This window comes from Capricornis sumatraensis, chromosome 11 (assembly GCF_032405125.1).
Source record: "Capricornis sumatraensis isolate serow.1 chromosome 11, serow.2, whole genome shotgun sequence".
NCBI lineage: Eukaryota > Metazoa > Chordata > Mammalia > Artiodactyla > Bovidae > Capricornis > Capricornis sumatraensis.
In genome coordinates this window covers 8596854-8620517 of record NC_091079.1, presented here as the reverse complement: position 1 = coordinate 8620517, position 23664 = coordinate 8596854, and the positions used below count along the sequence as shown (strand labels likewise).

The following is a 23664-nucleotide window of genomic DNA, read 5'->3' as shown; positions in this document are numbered from 1 at the left end:
GTAAAAAGTGGCTTCCTAATTTTCTGTGCTTTCTAAGACCAAATTCAGATTCTCCTGACTTACTGGCTATCACACAACATCTACTTTACATCAGACATGGATGAGCCCAGAATTGTGCCCAGGAGGACTGTGGTTCATTAGCCTGGAAGACTTAAGTTGTCAAATAGGTCATGTGGTCCTGTGGCTGGAGTGAGGAATATCCACCCCTCTGAAGGGGCGGTCACATGGGTAAGCTACAGAAAATGATCAGTTTAACCAGACCTCTACCACCCAAATTCTTAAGACTAATACAGCACATATAACAGGAAGTACTTGAGGATGCCCTCAGAACGTGGAACATAATATAAAGCAAAGCTGTTTTATTATTTCCTGACAATAGGTTAAAGAAAATATCTTATTTTGTTCATGCATTATGAAATTCTTAGACTATCAAATCCTTAGAAATGAACTGAAAAGATCAATTGAAAATGTATCCTTGCCAACTTCTTCATTAAAAAAAGCTGTATGAGATTTCCTTGGTCACAGCCTCTTTTGTTGATGGCTCCTTACTGTCCTTATGTTACCAATAGGATTGTATACTGTGCCCTAATTAATCCAATGACAACTACTTTTTCATAGCAGTAGAGAAGATATAAGAAACTTAAGGATTATGTGATTTGCAGCTTTGCACAATTTAGATTTTGAAATACCTATTTCATGGATGCTCATTGTAGTATCAATACCAGTGGTCTCGAGTTTTATCTCTTGCTGGTGCTCTTGAGGCAGTAAGTGGACCAGAGAGGCATGTTTGCATTTTCATGTGTATTTGTCTTTGCTCAGTGAGAACAATATGCAAAATTACTTATTTTTAGAATTCAGATTAAAGAAGAGATTAAATAATCAAACAGATACATATCAGGTTGTATAGGCTATCAAACTATTACAAAACAAAGGAAAACATATTCTGGATTCTACCTGGGTATGTTAAGTACAGTGATTATTTAATGTAGTGAAACTGTCACCAATAAATAACCTTATCAATGTATTAAACAAACTCATAGCCTAGTGCAATTCCTTAATCTCTTTTCCATGATGTTTCTATTGTAATATTTCTAAAAAGACATTTAATAAAAAGTAAACATTTAGATACATTTGTCAAACTATTAAATAATTGACCTAAAACATTTATGTTCGTGTGTGTGTGTGTGTGTCTCTGTGTGTGTGTGTCTCTGTGTGTGTGGGTGAAAGACTTCTTGGAAATGTTTTATTTTCATATTGTACCTACACAGAACGTTGAAAATATAATTTGTGATTTGGAACTTCATATACAGTTGGGAAATCTACATAGTCTTCCAGATAGGCCAACAATGGAAGCTGAAAAACGTTTCACAGGCTTGTCCTCCTAAATCAATACTATTTTCAACATGATGGAAAATGGAATGCTTCCTTTCTTAGCTTCTTCATTATCATATTGGTGATGAATCAATACAACTTTTTGCCAACTCCCCTCCTGACAAGCCAAATGAAAGCATGAATATTTTTCAGTTATTTTAGTTGAGTTTGCATGTATTAAAATAGGATATTCCTCAAAATATTTCAGGGATTAAAAGGATCAGAATACCTATTTCTTTCACCAAACATATAGACTCTTCGGAGTTCCCTGGATTCTGAATGAAGAGTCTAAGTAAAAGTGGAGATTCAATAAATATCCATGCATTGTCCACCTTCTATGTATCTGCGCATAAACCCCACTGTTGACTGGCTTAAACTATGGCCAGAAATGCCCCATGTCCTTAACTGACAATGCAGTGTTTACTAATATGTTTCTTGATCCCAAAAGACTTTTCCCTCCATTAGTGACTATAGAGACTTCGGCTGCAATTTCCACAGAATATACTTGTGACTTTTCATTTTTACTTAAACTGCTATGTTGTTAGTACCATATTATATGTTTGAAACTAACCTATGAAAATGTAATGGAAGAAGTATAAGTTATGCATGTTCTATAAATATTTACAATTGCAATGACGTTTTTCCATAAAATTTTTGCTATAATTTGCAGATAATTTGACCACTTCTATAGTTGAAAAATACTATAAATTTTAAAAGACAGTTATATTTGAGTTATTTCAATAAATGTGTGATTCAACTTTTAAATGAGATATTTAGTATAGTTTAATACCTTCAGTGAAGTAAAAAAGACTTTGACTCCAAAATATATATGATCTGTTTAAACACAACTACACTGTATAGCTAGAAAAACTAAATTAAGGAGATGCTGCTTTCAGTTGCTTACTTCTGTTTTATTTTCATCAAAGTGTAGATCACAATCAAAGTAAAGAGCTTTAATTCAAACTCTCCTTGTCTAACTCTTGTTGAGACAGAAAAAAGCAAGGGAACAGTTTAAATATATTTCTGTGGATTTATAACTTTGGTTCCATTCTTTATCTACTATTCTTGTCTACAAATCTTATGTGAAGCCTTTGAGATCTTATTGGAATAAAAGCAAACAAGTAAAACAAATACAAGACATGGCACGATTATTTTAGCAACTTTGTATCTTGTGGTCATGAAACTCTCTCTTGCAAAACTTTAGATTACCTCTGATCACTCCGTGTAACCAAAGATTGTACAGAGAGCCATAAATAGAAAAAGAAAAAACTGCAAGATGACAGCTTGAGGTTCCATTAAAAGAAGTACTGAAATGAGAGGTCGTCCCTTACATCTTCCGTCTGGTGGAGATGTCCGCCACTTCCGCTATATATTTAGCAGTATATAAAGGATTAAATGATACTTCTGTCAGAGCCCACAGCCGATTCTATTCCCCAACTCATCCTCCCAACAAAGCGTTTTCATTTATAGCCTAGAATAACAGTCTATCTATATGCGGGTATAATTTTCCAGTGATTCCAAATAAGGAAGTTGTTATTCTTGAAACTGGGATTAAAAATATAGAGAACTTTCTCCAATATGGAAAAGTAATTATAGAATTCAGAGTCTCTTGAACTGGTGTAAACTAAATTCTGGGGGAAATAATTAAACAGGCACAACCATCCTATGGACAAACAGTCAGGAAGCAATAAACACAAATCTTAACAGCTTGATGGTCCAGCCAGGCAGAGGTGAGACCTGCTTTGAAGGTCTAGATGATGCATTTGGGTAAAATTCTGAAATCCTTAAACTTTAACATCTACGTATTCCACTACCGTCATTTATTACTCAAATGCTTGTCACTTGAACACTTACTAGGTACACAGCCATATACTTTGTTATCAAAGAAGACAAAAAAGAAGGATAGAAGAGAAAGAGTTTGCCTTTGAAGTTATAATAGAGATGGAAAGAAGAACAAGCACATATACAATGATGAGAATCAATGAGCCAGTGTTTGATGGTACAGTGTAAAGTATTGGTTTTAAGAGGAAACTATTAGGGATGTGTTTGAGTGAGTCTTCTGTAAAGGGTCCCATTTGGAGACCAAGGAGGCTTGTATTGGAGGAGAGGAGGTGGGGAGAAACCAAGGTGTCAAGTGCAAGTGGTGATAGAGCGATATCAGGGGGAGCCAGATGGGGGGGCGGGGGCGAGGGAGGGAGGGAGAGGAAGGGGCAAGGAGGGGCAAGGGGAGGGATGGAGTGTGCAGGAATGGGTTTTGGAGGCATCTTGGAATTATGGGTCTGCATTAGGGCATTTCTGTGTGGTATTAAAAACACGACAAACCATCCTGAATTACGCAGAAAGAACAGACTACATGGGAGACGAAGAGGAAAGCACAGAGCTGGCTGCCAGCCAGAGCACACTGTGGCCAATTCAGGATCTTCCTTTGTTGTTTCACGATGCACACTCAGACCTCGCAGGGGACCCCAGCTTCCAGAACTCTCTCTAAAGACCATTTTGTTCCTGCAGGGGTGGGTTTGGAGTCTGCTTACCCTAGGGTACTGGGCTTTTTTCATTTTAGCTGGAAATGGTATCTGGGAAGAGGAGACAGGATACTCTTACAACATTGTGGATTTGCATTTATTCATGAGGGCTTGTTTCAGAGGAGTTCTGTTGGTATAACTCTTCTGTGAGTAGAAATGCTTTATTGCACTTCAGTCAGATTTCACCCCAACTCCTTAAGAATAAAATTAGAATTTTTAAAAATAAAATGTGTAAAATGAATTCCTAAAGTGAAGTGGAGGAGCAGAGGAGAGGTGAATCCGAATAAAACATCTTTGATTATTTCTCTCGTCTGTCATGTGAGCACTTCCGTTTTTGTGCATTCCTTCAGAATGGTCTCTGGATACTCCGGAGGGGCACAGCCCCTGATGTCACATCAAACCATTCTTGACTTTTAGGGAAGCAGACATGCAGATTCTCAGCTTCATCTGATAATACAGCACTAGCTCTGTGGGTGCATCAAGGGGGAACAGGTCTACGGAGTCCTAACGAAGAGTCAGCTGAGTAGGCCTGTGCAGGTGCCCAGTTTAATTTAAATTTCAGATAAATGATGAATAATTTGTTAGTATGTCCCTAGATTTTAGTACATCCCTAAACATTTTAGGGTAGCACATACTTATATGAAAATGCACATCCCTCAGTGTGGTAGTTGGAGAAGGCGATGGCACCCCATGGACAGAGGAGCCTGGTAGGCTGCGGTCCATGGGGTCGCGAAGAGTCGGACAGGACTGAGCGACTTCCCTTTCACTTTTCACTTTCATGCACTGGAGAAGGAAATGGCAATCCACTCCAGTGTTCTTGCCTGGAGAATCCCAGGGATGGGGGAGCCTGGTTGGCTGCCGTCTATGGGGTCATACAGAGTTGGACATGACTGAAGTGACTTAGCAGCAGCAGCAGCAGTGTGATAGTGCTGGTTTATTCACTAAGTCGTGTCTGACTCTTTCGACCCCATGGAGTGTAGCCTGCCAGGTTCCTCTCTCCATGGGATTCTCCAGGCAAGGATACAGGGTGTGCTAAGAAGTTGTTCACTGTTTATTTAAATTTCAATTTAAATGGATGGGTATATACCATATTTATTTGCTAAATCTGGCAACTCTGTTTATTAGTGATAGAGATTAAATTTCTCTTTATCAGAGATGATTCACCATTTCATTGTATAAAATGAGATTTTTGAATCAGTGTTTCTCAGACTGGGCAACTGTGGAAATATTTTGGTCAGTTCTCAAAGGTTACTCTTTTCTTGAACAATATCGGTTCCATATTTAGGTTTTTAAATGCTCCTTTAAAACTAGGAAACTCTCCGTAAAATTATTTTTCATTATCAGATAGAACACATATCTACAGTTTATAGAATTCTAGGATTTTGGAGCTCAAGGGATATAAATATCCTTAAATAATCTTTGTTACAGTTAAGGAATAGGACCACAGCTTTTAATGTTAAGTAACTATTGATAAGTTAAAAAGTTAGCAGGTAAATAAGCTGAAACTGATCTCACATCTTCCAGCTCTTGGTCCTGTGCTAAGAGGAATGTGAATATGAGGGTATATTCTTTCTCTTCTACAAAGGTATCAACATGCATAGCTGTGAAGTAATTAAGAAGAAGAAATTAATTGACTTCAATATCTTGTTTAAATGCACTGGCCTAGGTGTTATCGACCATCACTAACAACTTCCAGTATCACTCATTACTTACTGTATTAAACCAGTTCAGATCAGTTTGGTTCAGTCACTCAGTCGTGTCTGACTCTTTGCAACCCCAGCACGCCAGGCCTCCCTGTCCATCACCAACTCCCGGAGTTTACCCAAACTCATGTCCATTGAGTCGGTGAGGCCATCCAACCATCTCATCCTCTGTTGTCCCCTTCTCCTTCCACCTTCAATCTTTCCCAGAATCAGACTCTTTTCAAATGAGTCATTTCTTCCCATAAGGTGGCCAAAGTATTGGAGTTTCAGCTTCAAATATCAGTCCTTCCAATGAACACCCAGGACTGATCTCCTTTAGGATGGACTGGTTGGATCTCCTTGCAGTCCAAGGGACTCTCAAGAGTCTTCTCCAACACCACAGTTCAAAAGCAACAATTCTTTAGCGCTCAGCTTTGTTATAGTCCAACTCTCACATCCACACATGACCACTGGCAAAACCATAGCCTTGACTAGATGGAGCTTTGTTAGCAAAGTATTGTTTCTGCTTTTTAAAATTCTGTCTAGTTTGGTCATAACTTTTCTTCCAAGGAATAAGCGTCTTTTAATTTCATGGCTGCAATCACCATCTGCAGTGATTTTGGAGTCCCAAAAAATAAAGTCAGCCACTGTTTCCCCATCTATTTGCCATGAAGTGATGGGACCAGATGCCATGATCTTAGTTTTCTGAATGTTGAGCTTTAAGCCAATTTTTTCACTCCCCTTTTTCACTTTCATCAAGAGGCTTTTTAGTTCCTCTTCACTTTCTGCCATAAGGGTGGTGTCATCTGCATATCTGAGGTTATTGATATTTCTCCTGGCAATCTTGATTCCAGCTTGTGTGTGCTTCATCCAGCCCAGCATTTCTCATGATGTACTCTGCATAGAAGTTAAATAAGCCGGGTGACCATATACCACCTTAACATACTCCTTTTCCTATTTGGAACCAGTCTGCCATTCCATGTCCAGTTCTAACTGTTGCTTCCTGACCTGCATACAGATTTCTCAAGAGGCAGGTCAGGTGGTCTGGTATTCCCATCTCTTTCAGAATTTTCCATAGTTTATTGTGATCCACACAGTCAAAGTCTTTGGCATAGTAAATAAAGCAGAAATAGATAGTTTTCTGGAACTTCCTTGCTTTTTCAATAATGCACCAGATGTTGGCAGTTTGATCTCTTGTTCCTCTGCCTTTTCTAAATCCAGCTTGAACATCTGGAAGTACCTGGTTCACATATTGTTGAAGTTCAATCAGTTAGCCATCATCAGCCAGCAGCCATTCTTCTTGCCTCACAATAAACTGGCTGTTTTACTTTCACCACGTAACCTCTCTGTGCTTCATGTCTTCATCTGTAGAAAGGGGTCATGGTGATGAGAGTGCCATAAAAAACTGGGGTAGGAATTACATGGGAATAAGGGAACCCACTCCAGTACTCTTGACTGGAGAATCCCATGGACAGAGGAGCCTGGCAAGCTACAGTCCATAAGGTCCCATAGAGTCAGACACAACTGAAGCAACTTAGCATAGCACACCTACACAGGAGCCTAGAGGGCTACAGTCCATAGGGTCACAAAAGAGTTGGGCTTGACTTAGTGACTAAACAAAAAGTCTGTAGGGAACATCTAACAGTGCCTGATGCTGATCAAGATCTAATAAGGATGACTTCTTGTTGACTTGTTATTGGTCTTGATATTTTTTGCTCCTCAGATACCCACAAATAGTGAGATTGCTGTCCCAACCCCAGTCTGATTAGATGTGATTAAGAATGGGATTAAAAGCTTCAATTTAGATATAGATTTTATGATTTTAGAAAATATTTGATGCTCAGCATTGTATAAATTGCTGTTTTTATTTTTTTAAAAGTAATGGTCCCCCATCCTGCAACTTCACCAATCAAAGGGGACAACCCAAATTCCTCTCCTATTGCTTTCAATGATACCATATTGGAGATTTAGCCTTGAATTTCTTTCATTTTTTCAGGCTTAATTAGAAAAATATGCCCCTTCCAGTAGGAAATGCCTCTCCCAATAGGAAAGCCTTTGACTGTGTGGATCACAACAAACTGTGGAAAACTCATCAAGAGATAGGAATACCAGACCACCTTCCCTGCATCCTGAGAAACCTGTATCCATGTCAAAAAGCAACACTTAGAACTGGACATGAACAACAAACTGGTTCCAAATTGCAAAAGGAGTACATCAAGATTGTATATTGTCGCCCTGCTTATTTAAGTTCTATGCAGAGTTCACCATATGAAATGTCAGGCTGAATGAAGCATAAGCTGGAATCAAGAAAGCTAGGAGAAATATCAGTAACCTCAGTTATACATATGGCACCACCTTTATGGCAGAAAGTAAAGAGAAACTAAAGAGCCCCTTAATTAGGGTGAAAGAGGGGAGTGAAAAAGCTGGCTTAAAACTCTACATTCAAAAAACTAAGATCATGGCATCCGGTTTCATCACTTCCTGGCCAATAGATGGGGAAACGATGGAAACAATGACAGAATTTATTTTCTTGGGCTCCAAAATCACTGCGGATTGTGATTGCAGACGTGAAATTAAAAGACAGTTGCTCCTTGGGAGAAAATCTATGACAAACCTAGACAGCATATTTAAAAGCAGAGACATTACTTTGCTGACAACGGTCTGTATTAAGCTATGATTTTTCTAGTAGTCGTGTATGGAGGTGAGATTTGGACCATAAAGAACACTGACTGCTGAAGAACTGATGCTTTTGAACTGTGGTGTTGGAGAACACTTTTGAGAGTCCCTTGGACAGCAAGAAGATCAAACCAGTCCATCTTAAAGGAAATCAATCCTGCATATTCATTGGAAGGATTAATGCTGAAGCTGAAGCGCCAACATTTTGGCCGCTTGATGAGAAAGGCTGAATTATTAGAAAAGACCTTGATGCTGGGAAAGATTGAAGGCAGGAGGAAAAAGGGACAACAGAGGACTACATGGTTGGATGGCATCACTGACTCAATGGACATGAATTTGAGTAAACTCTGGGAGTTGGTGATGGACAGGGAGGCCTGACGTGCTGCAGTCCATGGGGTTGCAAAGAGTCAGATATGACTGAGAGACTGAACTGACTGAGTAGGAAATTAGTATTTGAATTTATAAAGTTATACCATCCTTTTAGAGATTAAAAAAAAAAAAAAAAACACACAGGAAGAAAACATTGTAAGCATTCGGGTTCTTCAGTGATGTCCCAAGAGGTTCAAATAGTCCCTTGTGAGAAAGAGAAAAAGAATATCTTCACACTGTAATTCTGATCATTCCAATTAGAGGTTTATATCAGAACATTTGGGAATAAGTTTCCAAAATTAGTGGCCTCAGTGTGTTAAATTCCAGAAGAGTCACAAAGGAGACTGACTATATTTAGCTCAGTAACACTTTGGGATAGAAAAGACCAAGTCATACTTCAGGGTAGAAAGTTATTATTATTTTTTAAACAAAGCAAGACTCCACATCCTTGAAAATTAGCTAAACAAGTTATTGTTGTTTAGTTTTTCAATCATGTCTGACTCTTCTGTGACCCCACGAACTGTAGCCCACCAGGCTCCTCTCTCTGTAGGATTTCCCAGGCAAGAATATTAGAGTGGGTTGCCATTTCCTTCTCCAGGGAATCTTCCCAACTGAGGGATCAAACCCATGTCTCTTGCATTGGCAGGTGGGTTCTTTACCACTGAGCCACCAGGGAAGCCAAGCTAAACAAGTAGATAGCTGTTATTCTGTAGATTCAAACTCGATATAATCCACCGAATGGGAAAAAAAGCTTGCATTTGTGTTCCTGAAGTACTCAAATTCACAACATTCTGCTAGCAATGTAAGCAACACATTCTATAAAAATTTCTTCTGTGTTGGTCTCCTAGCATATCTGTGAGACCTGTGGTCTCTGCCAAAGAGCTACAAGTAATTTCAGATGTGAAGCCCCAAGTTCATAACTCAGAAGGCCTATTGATTACTTGTTGTCAATGTAAGAGCTTGAATTTAGATTAAAATTCTCTTCATTTTTCAAAAGTTGTTGATAAAGAGGAGTTGATTGGAGCAACAGAGGAAGGAACAGCTTCCTGATATGCAGTGATGCAAAGTGTGCTGTGGGAAACCCTTCCCATCCCTATGCCCACAGATGTGTATGTGTGTGGTGAGTATGCATAAGTGAGCTTGCCTGAACTGAGATCCATGTATTTTGATAGATGCCTACAAGGACAAATAAGCATAGTTTCTGACCTCGAAGCTTTGTCTGTAGCTCACATGAGAAGCCTCCAAACAATCAGGTCTCCCTCCAGTCTCAGTTCTGTGAGTCATTTAGATAAATCCAATAAAACCATGGACAATCCCTGATGGCTGATAACTGGGCATCAGAGCAAATTATAATATCCATATCAGCAGTGACCATATGTTTAACACAGTGTGAGCTGTAGAGTAGGTGAATAGTCCTTTAAAGAGGAAGTAAAATCTAGATATATTCTACCAAAATCATCCGTCTTGTAGATACAAACAGGCTGAAACAATCTGAAGCTGTCACTCACATAAAAAGCTTTTCTTAGGCTAAAAATGGAAGTGGCCAGCATGGGAATTTCTAATGGGCTAGGGGAATGTTGTATCTTCCAAGTCTGCTTTTAGATCAATAAATGCATCTTAGCCTTGAACTTTCTCCTAGCAACTGATGTCTCTGAGTAAGTATCTCATGGGGAACCTGAGACAACAGCTGGGATTCTTAGGAAATGGCTCATTAGGACAATGAAGTATTTCCCAGCTTTCTTGTCAACAACCCTTGGCCATCATCATCCCCTTGGTGGTCTAAGTTCCATGTGTTTGCTTCCTTATTCTGAAGGCAATTTGGAGGTGAGGAAGTAGGGATGCAGGCAGTCTTCTAGGTTGGCATGTGGATGAGGTGACAGGAGAATTTTAGCAGCCCGTGGGTGGGTGTGCGGGGAGCAGGTGGCATGGAGAAGGGAGTGACTGTCAGGATTCGGTGGCATTTGGGGGCGGGTATAGGCAGGCACAAAAAAAGAGTCAGGGATTCTAAAAACACTTCGGTGTTCGGTATTCTCGTCACGAGAAATGTAATCCAGGGTTTCTGACATTCTAAAGCACAGTGTTTAATTTGTCACTCTGAGCAGAGTTAGAGGAAAAGAGCCCCAAGAGTTAAAAATAATAGGAGAAAGTAACCTATTTACATAGTGTAGAAGTAAAACCTGCATGATGGTTTGAATTTTGAAGCAATGCTTTGGCAGGTCAACAGTGGACTTTTTATGTTCTTATCTTCTTGGGGAAGAAACAGTTTTCACCCCAGCATTGCTGTTGTGGGGTTGTTTGTGAGACCTTGGCTGCCTCAGTTAAAGTGGTTTCAGTGTTGATTGAAGCCACATCACCAACCTTTAGCCCTTGGCCTCATGTGGCATCTGTGTTCTGAACCAGTCCAGAGGTGTTCATCTCTTAACAAATTCGGGCTGTCTCCCATGGTAGAAGATCTTCTGTTGCTGATGGGACAACGTGGTTCCACTCTCTTCTGGGACATGGAAAGAATTCATGTTGATTCAGTTCTCAGTTGAACAAACAAAATATTAACTTCTCCACTCCCACTTTCCAAAAAGACACTCTGGAATTCAGGAAAGAAGGTTAAACAAGAGAGAAATGGAAAACCTCGATACATGGACAACAATGTCATGACAAAGATAGTGCTGAAAATGAATAATCAGTCTCTTTTTCAGATAGGCTTTCAATAAACTGTGATCACGTGTAAGCCTTGTCACATCAGAACCATAAAAAGGACATATTCAAACCTTTGGGCAACCGGTTTTTCAGAATTTATGATAATGTTTAAAGATAGGAATATCCTTCAAATGTTCCCGTCACTTTAAAGACATAACAGAATTTACATACTTTACAAGTTCAGGTTGAAATATTGTACATTTGTAAGCTTGCATTGAAATAGGAAAAGTGAAAGTCGCTCAGTTGTGTCTGACACTGTGCGACCCCATGGACTATACAATCCGTGGAATTCTCCAGGCCAGAAATACTGGAGAGGGTGTGGATTCTTTACCAGCTGAGCCAAAAGGGAAGCCTGAAAAAGGAAAAGTGAGGATTTAAAATAGGTGTTTAGGGACTTCCTGGCAGTCCAATAATTGAGATTTTTGCCTCCCAATGTAGGGCGTGCAGGTTTAATCCTTTGTCAGGGAGCTAAGACCCCACATGACAAAAAACCAAGGCATAAAACAGAAGCAGTATTGTAACACATCTGATAAAGATGTGTTATTGGATTTTTTTTTTAAGATGTGTTATTTTAAAAATAGAAGATAAAGTAAAATGAGTTTTGGCTTGCATGTTTCTGAGTCAGGGCTCTGGAAGGGGAGGGAGTAGAGGGCGGGAGTGGGCAGGTCAACAGTCATGGTGCAGCCACGCTGGCAGGTGCCAAGCCGCATGTCTCGCTCCTCAAAGGAGCAGCTTTCAGGCTGCAAGCACTTTGGAAAGACGAGGGCACCTCTCACTGCTCTGGGTTTTTCAGGATCCTCCTGGGAGTGAGGTGTACCTAGGGCTCTGACATCATTTGTGTTGGGGCTTCTTCAAGTTCCCATAGTGCAGTGTTTCCCTGTTGCCTGGAGCTGGCTGGGCTGTAACAGAATTCTTATGCCATGACTATTGAAAGCAGTAGCTGTCTCTTGGGTGTCTCCTAGTGTATTTACATTTTATTTTATTTTTAGTTTTTTTTTTTTTTTTTTTTACTTTATTTTACTTTACAATACTGTATCGGTTTTGCCATACATCAACATGAATCCACCACAGGTATACACGTGTTCCCCATCCTGAACCCCCCTCCCCCCTCCCTCCCCATACCATCTCTCTGGGTCATCCCAGTGCACCAGCCCCAAGCATCCTGTATCCTGCATCGAACCAACAGTTTCTTTTAATTATAAGTGAAATTCTAAAAATAAATGGCAATAGCATTTCACCAAGGCTTCAACATACAAATCAACTTGCTTTGACTTTTCCTAACAGTTTAAATGTGGTTTAGCAAAGCTCTTTTGTTTGCCATAATTTCTGTCTCAGAGATCACTGTTCAGGACATGCTTTCCAACAGGAAGAAACACCAATACATTTTAGAAGTAACAGTGTGCCTTAGCCACATGCATACTTTGAATAATATCTATTGTGAAACATGACACTCGTAGCAGTATATGTCATTTAGAAATCAATTTAATTATTCTTACACATTTTTCATCAATGAAGAGCAAAAACTAATATAAGGCACAATTCTCTTAATCCTGCAAATTCAGAGAGAAAAATGTGAATTTTTTCCCTTAAAGTAGATCTTCTTCTTACTTGATGTTCATTTTGACAGTATGAAAAAACTGCAGGTTATTTGGTCAAATGTTAACATACTGATGTTTCCACACTATTCAGATGATCTCTGGTATTCAGCAGAGATGATGGCTTCATCTGCAAGTCAGCTGCAGTGCTGAAATATGGAAAAACTGCTCTCCCACTCAGATAAAGACCCCCTTTACTAAGTGCCCCCTTAGGGCTCTTTCCTCCCAAGCACTGGGACCATCTGTGAAGCAGCCTCTCAAGGAGTTTAGGATGACTTATCTTTGAATCAGGCACTCTAAACGGTTCTGTGATTTCAGCAGAGTTATTAGTTTACATTTTTAATATATATTTAAAATCTTAATGGATTATGATTAACCTCAATAGCCCAAATGAGATTTTAACCCAGTGTGTTTTTTGGTCAAATGATTTGTCTAATATAAGTACAATGGTTCAAAGCATTCACAGCACTTTCAAAAACTGGTATAACTAGGACGACTTTCTTTGGGAGGCAGACCTGATGGACCCACTAATAAGCAAAGGAAAAGAAATAGTGGCCTCATACAATTACCATCATATTTCCTCTTAATGTTTCTGTCATTCGTTTTTGCATTACAAAAGAATATATGCCAGGATTGGTCACTTTATATTCACAGAGATTGCAAATGTGTGTTGCTCAAGGCACATCGCTTTGAATGCAGCATGGGGAGTGTTTCAAAGTAGTACTTTGGTCTTTCTGCTCAAAGGTTCTGTGAAAGGGGATAGAAGGCACTTAATATCCATGCAGTTTAGCTTTTCATCTGCAAGATGAAGAGGGGAACTAGGTTATCTTTGCAGCTCTGCGAGCTGTGTTCCCTTCCCATGTTTCCCCTTGCACGTGGTTGTTCCACTGGAACATGAGTGACGAGCGGTGCTGGCGTCTGCTTCCAACCATCTGTTATTTGGAGCAAAGTGAGAGAAGTAAAGGACTTAATGAATAATAGACTTTTCCGGGCAACATGACAATAGCACCGTGTTAGGATATGCTTGTCTAGATTTTAAATCCTTGCGTCCAGGCCAATGCCCATGTCATACAGATATAATGTGCTCAGCCCTGAGAAGTATGTCTGGAGGCAAGTTAGAACATTTCTTGAACTAAAATGCAGAGCTCTCAGCTAGTATATTTGGGGAAAATAGATAAAATTTTAAAATAAGGTTTGTACTTTTTAATTTATTATTATTATTATTATTATTATTATTATTATTATTATTATTATTATTATCTGAAGTGAAATGGGCTTCCCAGATGGCACTAATTGTAAAGAACCTGGCTGCCAGTGCAGGAGACAAAACCAACACGGGTTCAATCCCTGGGTCAGGAAGATCCTCTGGAGAAGGGAATGGCAATCCACTCTAATATTCTTACCTGGAGAATTCCAGGGACAGAGAGGCCTGGTGGGCATCAGTCCATGGGATTGCAAAGAGTTGGACACAAGTGAAGTGTTTAATTCATATTCAATTGACATGTTGGGACTTAGCAGCAGATATGAAGTGAAATAGTGAAAGTTAATTTTGTAACCTTACATTATACCCAAATGTTGCTTTACATTATATTTTGTCTTTCTATAGTTACAGTATTTCTGGGTATCATAAAAACACCCTTTCTAAATGAGCCTATTTTAAGACAATGAAGTGAAGTCGCTCAGTCGTGTCCGACTCTTTGCGACCTACAAGGCTCCTCAGTCCATGGAATTTTCCATGCAAGAGTACTGGAATGGGTTGCCATTTCCTTCTCCAGGGGATCTTCCCAACCCAGGGATCGAACCCGCGTCTCCCGCACTGCAGGCAAACGCTTTACCGTCTGAGCCACCAGGGAAGCCTATTTTAAGACAATAGCATATACAATGACTTCCCAGGTGGTGCTAGTGGTAAAGACTGCCTGGTAGTGCAGGAGACATAAACGATGAGGGTTCAATCCCCGGGTCAGGAAGAGCCCCTGGAGAACATGGCAACCCACTCCAGTATTCTTGCCTGGAGAATCCCATGGACAGAGCAGCCTGGAGGGCTACAGTCCAGGGGTCACACAGAGTCAGACACTACTGAAGTGACTTGGCACACATGCACGCAACACATACAATATTCTTATTAGTTGCATTAAAATTTTACTACACTCTCATGCTAGTAATCCAGATCAGACACTGTGTAAAGTTAAACAGTTGTAACACAGCAGAAAGCTGTCAACCTTGACTAATCTGCGCTACACTTGCCCAGTAGTTTAGACAAGAAACCTTGCTAACAGGAGCTGCCCTCTGATGGATAAAGCCTCTGTCATATGTGTTTTTCAAAAGTATCATTTCATTAGTTGTGCCCTAAGATTCTGATGAGCATCTTCCAATGTTATATATAATTTTTTAATCTAAATAAATAAAAGAAAAAATTAAAAATCATTCCTTATTTTACCACCCATATGTAAGTCAAGACTATACAAAGTTTTATTTTTTTATGTCAATAAGTATTCTTTTGCCACATTATATTTAATACTTGGAGGGTATGCTACCATACAGGTGTGTTATAATTTACTTCAATAATCTTTTATGTACAGGCACTTAAGTTGTCTCCTCTTTACCCAATTATTAACAGTGCTCTATAAAGCACTCTGGTGCATCTTCTGTAAGCTGCATTTTTCCTTCCTTAATTGAGGTGAGCATGTTATGCTAAGAAATTGCAGACAAGTAGCAATCTACTCTAGTGTATACCTCAAAGAATATTGCTAATGCAGTTGCCTTTCTCTTTCATGTTACTAAAGTTCTTTACATATAAAACATAGTAAACTACTTAAAAATGGGTTCATGCGACTTCTCCAAGTGGCATTTGATGGCCAAGTGGATATAGTGGAAGGGCTAAAGAAGCAAAGCAGAAAAGTTGATATTAGTTTTCATATTCAATTCACATGTTGTCTGAAGCTTCTTCTTAGGTGATTCCTGGTTATTAAAACCACATTATTCTTGAGTATTTTGAACATTAAAAGAATATTGTTTTTTCAACTCATTAATCTCATAGATTACCCTTTGAACCAAGTATTTTGGGACATCATTTTATATCTTACTCTAACACATTTTGCAAAATCATGTCAAACCATTTTTATTTTACTATCATCTGCATGTTAAGAACCATTATTATAATGTGAAAAGGAAAGGCATCTCTATTAGAAGTATCTTTGAGATATACTAGATTGGGCTGTTATTCATCTGTAATTTCTAAGCACAACATGCGAACCTTTATTGAGAAATAAGGAAGAAAAAAATGCAGCATACACAGTGTTTTATGAAGCACTGTTAATCATTTGAAAAATTTGGAGACAACTGGAGTGTTCCAACTATCAGAAATCACCCGAAAGCAAGCTTTAGACAGGACTTGAATTGAATGCGAAAACAAATTTCAACTTTCCTTCTTAGCTTTTTTAGCTCTTACACTACTCCCACTTGGTACTAATTATATTTTTTGCCATGTTTCAGTTTTTCTTAGAGTCGTGCTATATAATGCCATAGTCATGGAACATACTCACACTCACACACAGTCACAGACTTGCAAGATTATTTGCATCACTGATATTATGAATGTAAAATAAGAAGTTCCTGAAAAGGCAAGTTCCGCTCTGCCAAAACTATTATTAAAAAAAAAAAATAATAAGTAAAAGGGTAAAGAAATAGAACTGTTCATAGTTGTCATTTTTATCTTTCTACCTTAAACTCTAGGGGGAAAATCTTTAAAAACAATCAATTACTATCCACTGATGTTTTTCATTCACTCAGGTTCTGGCAGAAAATCCTTGATCATCAGTGAGTATGTAGAAAGTTCAGCATTCAAATTGGGTGGGATCACACAATATAATTGTATGCCTAAATCATTTATTAATTGTTATTCTTTTTTATTTTTAAGAATATAGTCTGTCACAAACTTTCAGTTTAACTCTAAAATTCTGTCTACTGCTTTGAGATTATTCAATTTAACAAAGAAACTGTCAAATATAATCTGATATTGTTTTAGAAAATTGTAAGGTAAGTTTAACCAGATTTTCCATTTTTCTGCTGATGTACAAAAATTCATTTATTTATGTGATTATTTCTTCCAATTGTAGCATTAAATAGAGTTATAACTCAGGAATCTGTTTCAGAAGTTTAATGAATAAAATTCCAAAATTTTATTATAATTTATATGTACATTTATGAAGGAAAATGCAGTTAAATATAAAAAGAAAAGTAAAAATATCCACTATATAGTCAAAACTCAATAACCTTGGTGCATATATTTTGGTATGTTATGCTCCAGATTTGTATATACATTTTGTTTTTAAGATTTTTTTCACATAAAAATGTGTCATTTTAATACATTATTAATTAACCTGTTATAAAATAAAACACTAGAATCTGCAGCTCTCTGACATAACAATACACAAAAGTAATTATGTCTTATAGAGTAGATCCTTGTTTTATAAAACATGATTTTTTTTAGGATTAAGAATAGACATATGTATACATATAACTGAATCAATTTGTTGTACACCTGAAACTGACACAACATTATTAACCACCTATGCTTTTGCTCTGTTCTGTCCAACTCTTTGTGATTCCATGGACTGCAGCACGCCAGGCTTCCCTGTCCTTCACTATCTCCTGGAACTTGCTCAAACTTACGTCCATTAGTCAGTGATGCCATCCAACCATCTTATCCTCTGTCACCCCCTTCTCCCCCTGCCCTCAATCTTTCCCAGAATCAAGGTCTTTTCCAATGAGTTGGCTCTTCACATCAGGAGGCTAAAGTATGGGAGTTTCAGCTTCAGCATCCGTCCTTCCAAAGAGTATTCAAGGTTGATCTTCTTTAGGACTGACTGGTTAGATGGCCTTGCTATCCAAGACACTCTCAAGAGTCTTCTCCAGCACCACAATTTGAAAGCATTAATTCTTTGGTGCTCAGCCTTCATTATGGTCCAAATTTCACATCCATACATGACTACTAGAAAACCCATAGCTTTCACTATAAGGACCTTTGTTGGCAAAGTGATGTATCTGGTTTTTAATACCCTGTCTAGGTTTGTCATAGCTTTTCTCCCAAGAAGGAAGCATCTTTTAATTTCATGGCTGCAGTCACCATCTTCAGTGATTTTAGAGCCCAAGAAAATAAAGTCTGTCACTGTTTCCCTTTCTTTCCCATCCATTTACTGTGAAGTAATGGGACCAGATGCCATGATCTTCGTTTCTTTGAAAGTTCCGTTTTAAGACAGCTTTTTCACTCTCCTTTTTCCCCTTCATCAAGATGTGCTTTAGTTCCTCTTTCCTTTCTGTCATTAGGGTGGTGTCATCTGCATATCTGAGATTGTTGGTATTTCTCCTGGCAATCTTGATTCCAGCTTGTGAGGCATCCAGACTGACATTTCACATGATATACTCTTCATATAAGTTAAATAAGCCAGGTGACAATATACAGCCTTGACATACTCCTTTTCCAATTTTGAACCAGTCTGTTGTTACATATTCAGTTCTAACTGTTTCTTCTTGACCTTCATACAGGTTTCTCAGGAGGCAGGTAAGGTGGTCTGGTATTCCCATCTCTTTAAGGATTTTCCTCAGTTAGTTGTGATCCACACAGTCAAAGGCTTTAGTATAGTCAATGAAGCAGAAGTAGACGATGTTTTTCTGGAATTCCCTTGCTTTATCTATGGTACAATCAGTTCAGTTCATTTCAGTTTCTCAGTCATGTTCTACTCTTTGTGATCTCATGGACTGCAGCACGCCAGGCCTCCATGTCCATCACCAACTCATGGTACAATGGATGTTAGCAATTTGATCTCTGTTTCCTCTGCCTTTTCTAAATCCAGCTTATATATATGGAAATTCTTGGTTCACATACTGTTGAAGTCTAGCTTGAAGGATTTTGAGCATTACCTTGCTAGCATATGAAATGAGTGAAATTGTGACATTGCTTGAACATTCTCTGGCACTGCCCTTCTTTGGAATTGGAGTGAAAACTGACTTTTCCAGTCCTGTGGTCACTGCTGAGTTTTCCAAATTTTCTGGCATATAGAGTATAGCACTTTAACAGCATCATCTCTTGGGATTGGAAATAGTTCAGCTGCAGTTCCGTCACCTTCACTAGCTTTGTTGTTAGTAATTCTTCCAAAGGCCCACTTGACTTCACATCGTGAATGTCTGGTCTGACTCTAGGTGAGTGGCTACACCCTCATGGTTATCCATGTCCTTAAGTCCTTTTTTTGTTCAATTCTTCTGTGTATTCTTGCAACCTCTTATTAATATATCTTCTGCTTCTGTTAGGTCCATGCCACTTCTGTGCCCATTATTGTGCCCAACTTTGCAAGAGATGTTCCCTTGGTATCTCTAATTTTCTTGAAGAGATATCTAGTCTTTCCCATTTCATTGTTTTCCTCTATTTCTTTGCATTGTCCACTTAGGAAATCTTTCTTATCTCTCCTTGCTCTTCTTTGGAACTCTGCATTCAGATGGGTATATCTTTCCTTTTCTCCTTTGCCTTTCCCTTCTCTTCTTTCCTCAGCTGTTTGTAAGACCTCTTCAGACAGCCATTTTGCCTTTTTTCATTTCTTTTTCTTGGGAAAGGCTTTGGTCAGTGTCTTCTGTACAATGTTACAAATTTCTGCCCATAGTTCTTCAGGAACTCTACCCAGTCTAATCCTTTGGATCTATTTGTCACTTCCACTGTATAATCATAAGGGATTTGATTTAGGTCACATCTGAATGGCCTAGTGATTTTCCCTATGTTCTTCAAGTCTGAATTTTATAATAAGGAGCTCATAATCTGAGCTGCAGTACCCAGTCTTCTTTTTGCCGACTGTATAGAGCTTCTCCATTTTCAGCTGCAAAGAATATAATCAGTCTGATTTCAGTATTGACCATCTTGTGATGCCCATGTGTAGAGCCGTCTTTTGTGTTTTTGGAGGAGAGTATTTGTTATGAGATGTGAATTCTCTTGGCAAAACTTTGTTAGGTTTGCCCTGTTTCATTTTGTACTCCAAGTCCAAGCTTGACTGTGACTCCAGTTGTCTCTTGAGTTCCTACTTTTGCATCTGAGTCCCCTATCATGAAAAGGACATCTTTTGGGGTGCTTTTTCTAAAAAGTCTTGTAGGTCTTCATAGAACAGTTCAACTTCATCTTCTCTGGCATTAGTGGTTGGGCACAGACTTGGATTACTGTGATGTTGAATGGTTTAAACGAACTGAGATAATTCTGTTGTTTTTGAGATTGCACCCAAGTACTGCATTTCAGACTCTTTTGTGAACTGTGAGGGCTACTCCACTTCTGCTAAGGTATTCTTGCCAGCAGTAATAGAAATAATGATCATATGAATTAAATTTGCCCATTCCCATCTGTTTTAGTTCACCAATTCCTATATCTATGGCTGATCCATGTTTAAGTTTGACAGAAAACAACAAAATGCTATAAAGCAATTATCCTTCAATAAAAAATAAATTAATCTAAAACATGTCAGTGTTCACTCTTTCCTTCTCCTGTTTGACCACTTCCAGTTTGCCTTGACTCATGACCCTAACATTACAGGTTTCTAGGCAATATCGTTTTTCACAGCACTGGACTTTTCTTTCACCACCAGCTATGCCCACAACTAGGTGTCATCTCCACTTTGGCTCAGCCTCTGTGGTTTCCTGAAGCTATTTCTCCTCTTTTCCAGCAGCATGTTGGATACCTACGGACCTGAGAGGTTCGTCTTTCAGTGTCATGTCCTTTGCCTTTCCATACTATTCATGTGGTTTGTAAGGCGAGAATGCTGATGGGGTTTGCTGCCCCCTTCTCCAGTGGACCACATTCTGTCAGAACCCTTCACCATTGCCAGTCTGTCTTGGGTCACTCTACGTGGCATGGCTCATAGTTTCACTGAGTTACACAAGTGTGTTATCATTTTGGCTAATTTTCTGTGATTGTGGTTTCCATTCTGTCTGTTCTGTGATGGATGAGGATAAGAGGACTGTGGGAGCTTCCTGATGGGAGGGACTGGATGTGCGGGAAACTGGGTCTTGTTCTGATGGGAGGGGAGGGACCATGCTCAGTAAATCTTTAACCCAATTTTCTGCTGATGAATGAGGTTGTACTCCCTCAAAGTAGTTTGGCCTGAGGCAGCCTAGTCCTGGGATCTTGTATTCTTTACAGAAGGGCTACAGTGTCTGTGTTAGGCCTAATGGTGACCTCCTTCAAGAGGACTTATGCCAACATGCCTCACCTCCCAGGAATGCTACTTCCCATGCCCCCGACCCCACAGCAGGTTTCTGTGGAACCACACCTCTGATAGAGACTCCCAAACACTCACAGACAAGTCTGGCTCAGTCTTTTATAGGGTCTCTGCCCCTTTCTATCAGCTATACCCTATATCAGCTTTACTAAATGTAAAGTTTAAAAAATTACTAGTATAAAAATAATTACATGTTTTCTTTAAATTATTCTGGGGAACTTTTCAAAGGTGCCAAGGTAATTCAGTGATAAACAATCAATAGTGCTAAAACAGCTGGAAATAGAAATGCAAAAAAAACAAAAAACAAAAAACATTTAGACCTTTAACTCATACCATATACAAAAATATGTCAAAACAGATCAGACTTAAGTATAAATTATTAGAAGAAAGCATAGGAGATTGTTTTCTTTCTAAGAAAATTATTACTACTCCTATGAAAGCAAAATAAACTTTTTTGGTTCACAGATAAAGTGGTTTGATAATTGGACCAATAGTGAATAATCAGTGGCCACGTATGTCTTGAAATCTCAGAAAGTTATTGCATTCCAGGGACCAGCCTGTGGTATAAACCTTAATCTCAAGCTCTGAGTTTACATAACCATCAGGTCTCTTCAGATAGTGTTCCAGTTGGTGTCCTAATCCACTTTTGTAAGTCGAGTCAGAGAGTGGCATGGGGGAGAAATGATGTACAAGTTTTATTGTTGGGGGGATGCTGACATGGAGGAAACTTGGCTGTGTTTAGACACTAGACTCTATAGTTCTGGAAAATTTTGAGGCTACAGAGTAGGAGGACAGCTGGTGAACTAGTGTTTCTGAGGGTGCTGCAGGGTTTCCAAGTCTATTCAGAGAGATTACCCTGGATTAGAAAGAAATTATCATTACTGAGGTGAGAGGGAAGGATGGAAATAGGAAGAGGAATATTTACAATAAGTCAGAAGGACTCCAAGGGGAAGCCTACCCAATTGTGTTTATTTGTATTTTTATTTGCTACTTTTAAGCAAGATGATGTGCTATAAATTAGAATCCGGAGACATGTGCCAACTGGTTTAGGATGGTTTAGAACAGTCATACTGAGAACTGAAATTTTAGATTCCATTCTTCCAAATAAGTTCTGAAAGAATTAAACTTTTGTAGAATGTTTGCTTCACATATTCACTTCAGGCCAATAGATCATATAACGTAGATACTTTACACCATTTTAACAGTTTCTACACTGATAGTTAACTTCCCTCATCTTTTACTATAAGCTATTATATTCTGTTGTCCTCCGTGACTTGAGTCTTTGCATAAAATAGATACTTTTTCAAACATGCTTAGACTTAGGAAATAAATTTTGAAGTCATCTGACTTGGGAAAGTAAATAGTATTTATATCAATTAGTCAAATACCTCTATCCTTTACAGGAAGATTAAAATATATAGTTTCCCCAAAAAATCTGTGTTTATGGCATGATATGCTTTGTAATTGGAAGTGATCCATGTAAAGAAACAGTAGATTTTTTTTAATAACAACTTCAAATTTCTCCTTTTAGCTGCTATGAACTTTTTGTGTGACCCTTGAAACTGCAGAAATTGATTTTTTCTTGCACTCCTCACTGCACGAGATTCTATGAATGAGCTCAACAGACTTTACTTATTAGAGTCTTACCTCTCAGAAGCAGCACTGTGACACTCCACTCAACAATTTCAAATTAAATCTAAATGCAAACCATGGAATTTTCTGTTTCACAATTTCTTTGGTGACCTGGTAAATACTACAGAGGAGGAATTCTGCGGTGAAGTAAATCTAGAAATGATGACCAAGTAAGATGTTGCTGGGCTACCATATTTTAATTCCCAGTGAACAACCTTAAGCAATTTGCTAATCTTCCTGAATTAAATGCTTTGTAATCCCAGATTTAAAGACATAGACATAATTACGAGAGACAAGAGGCTAATGGAACAACAACAAGATGACTTTCAAAAGTTTGCCGGGGACTTCTGTAACCTTCGGAGGTGACTTTACAGCTTATCTGAGGTAGGCAGCAATGCAGAACTAAAGGAGCAGCAAACTCGATCCAAATCCTCCTCCCATAAAATTCACATTCAGCCTCTAAAAGAAACGTGGTATATTAATCATATGGTTGTATTGGGCGGCTTTCAACAGTATCTTCCTAATCAGGAAATCTTAGTTAAATCTGTGTTCTTTTATGTGGGTTATACTTTAAAAGTCAGCTGCATACTGATTGGAACGGTTATTCAAAACTTTCAGTTTATTGGGCAGTTATTTTTGAATTGTTTCCCATTTCTATCATCTCGTGTTGTCAGCAAATCGTGGTAGATTCAAACCACATACTACTGCTAGCAAAACAAGTTATCCCTTCAACAACTGTGAGAGGTTGCCACTCTTCAAGGTTTTGGGAATACAGACTGAATAAAACAGGCAAGATACCTCCCTCATGGAGTTTATATTACATTGGGAAGAGACAGAAAATAAAGTAAACAAGCAAATTTTATATTATATTAGA

At 38.6% G+C, this 23664-nt stretch overlaps 1 protein-coding gene across 1 annotated transcript in view; it reads left to right on the top strand.

Moving 5' to 3' along the window:
- Window positions 1-23664, top strand: part of RIMS1 (regulating synaptic membrane exocytosis 1) — a 596921-nt gene that overhangs the window by 169389 nt on the left and 403868 nt on the right. The window lies entirely within an intron of this gene.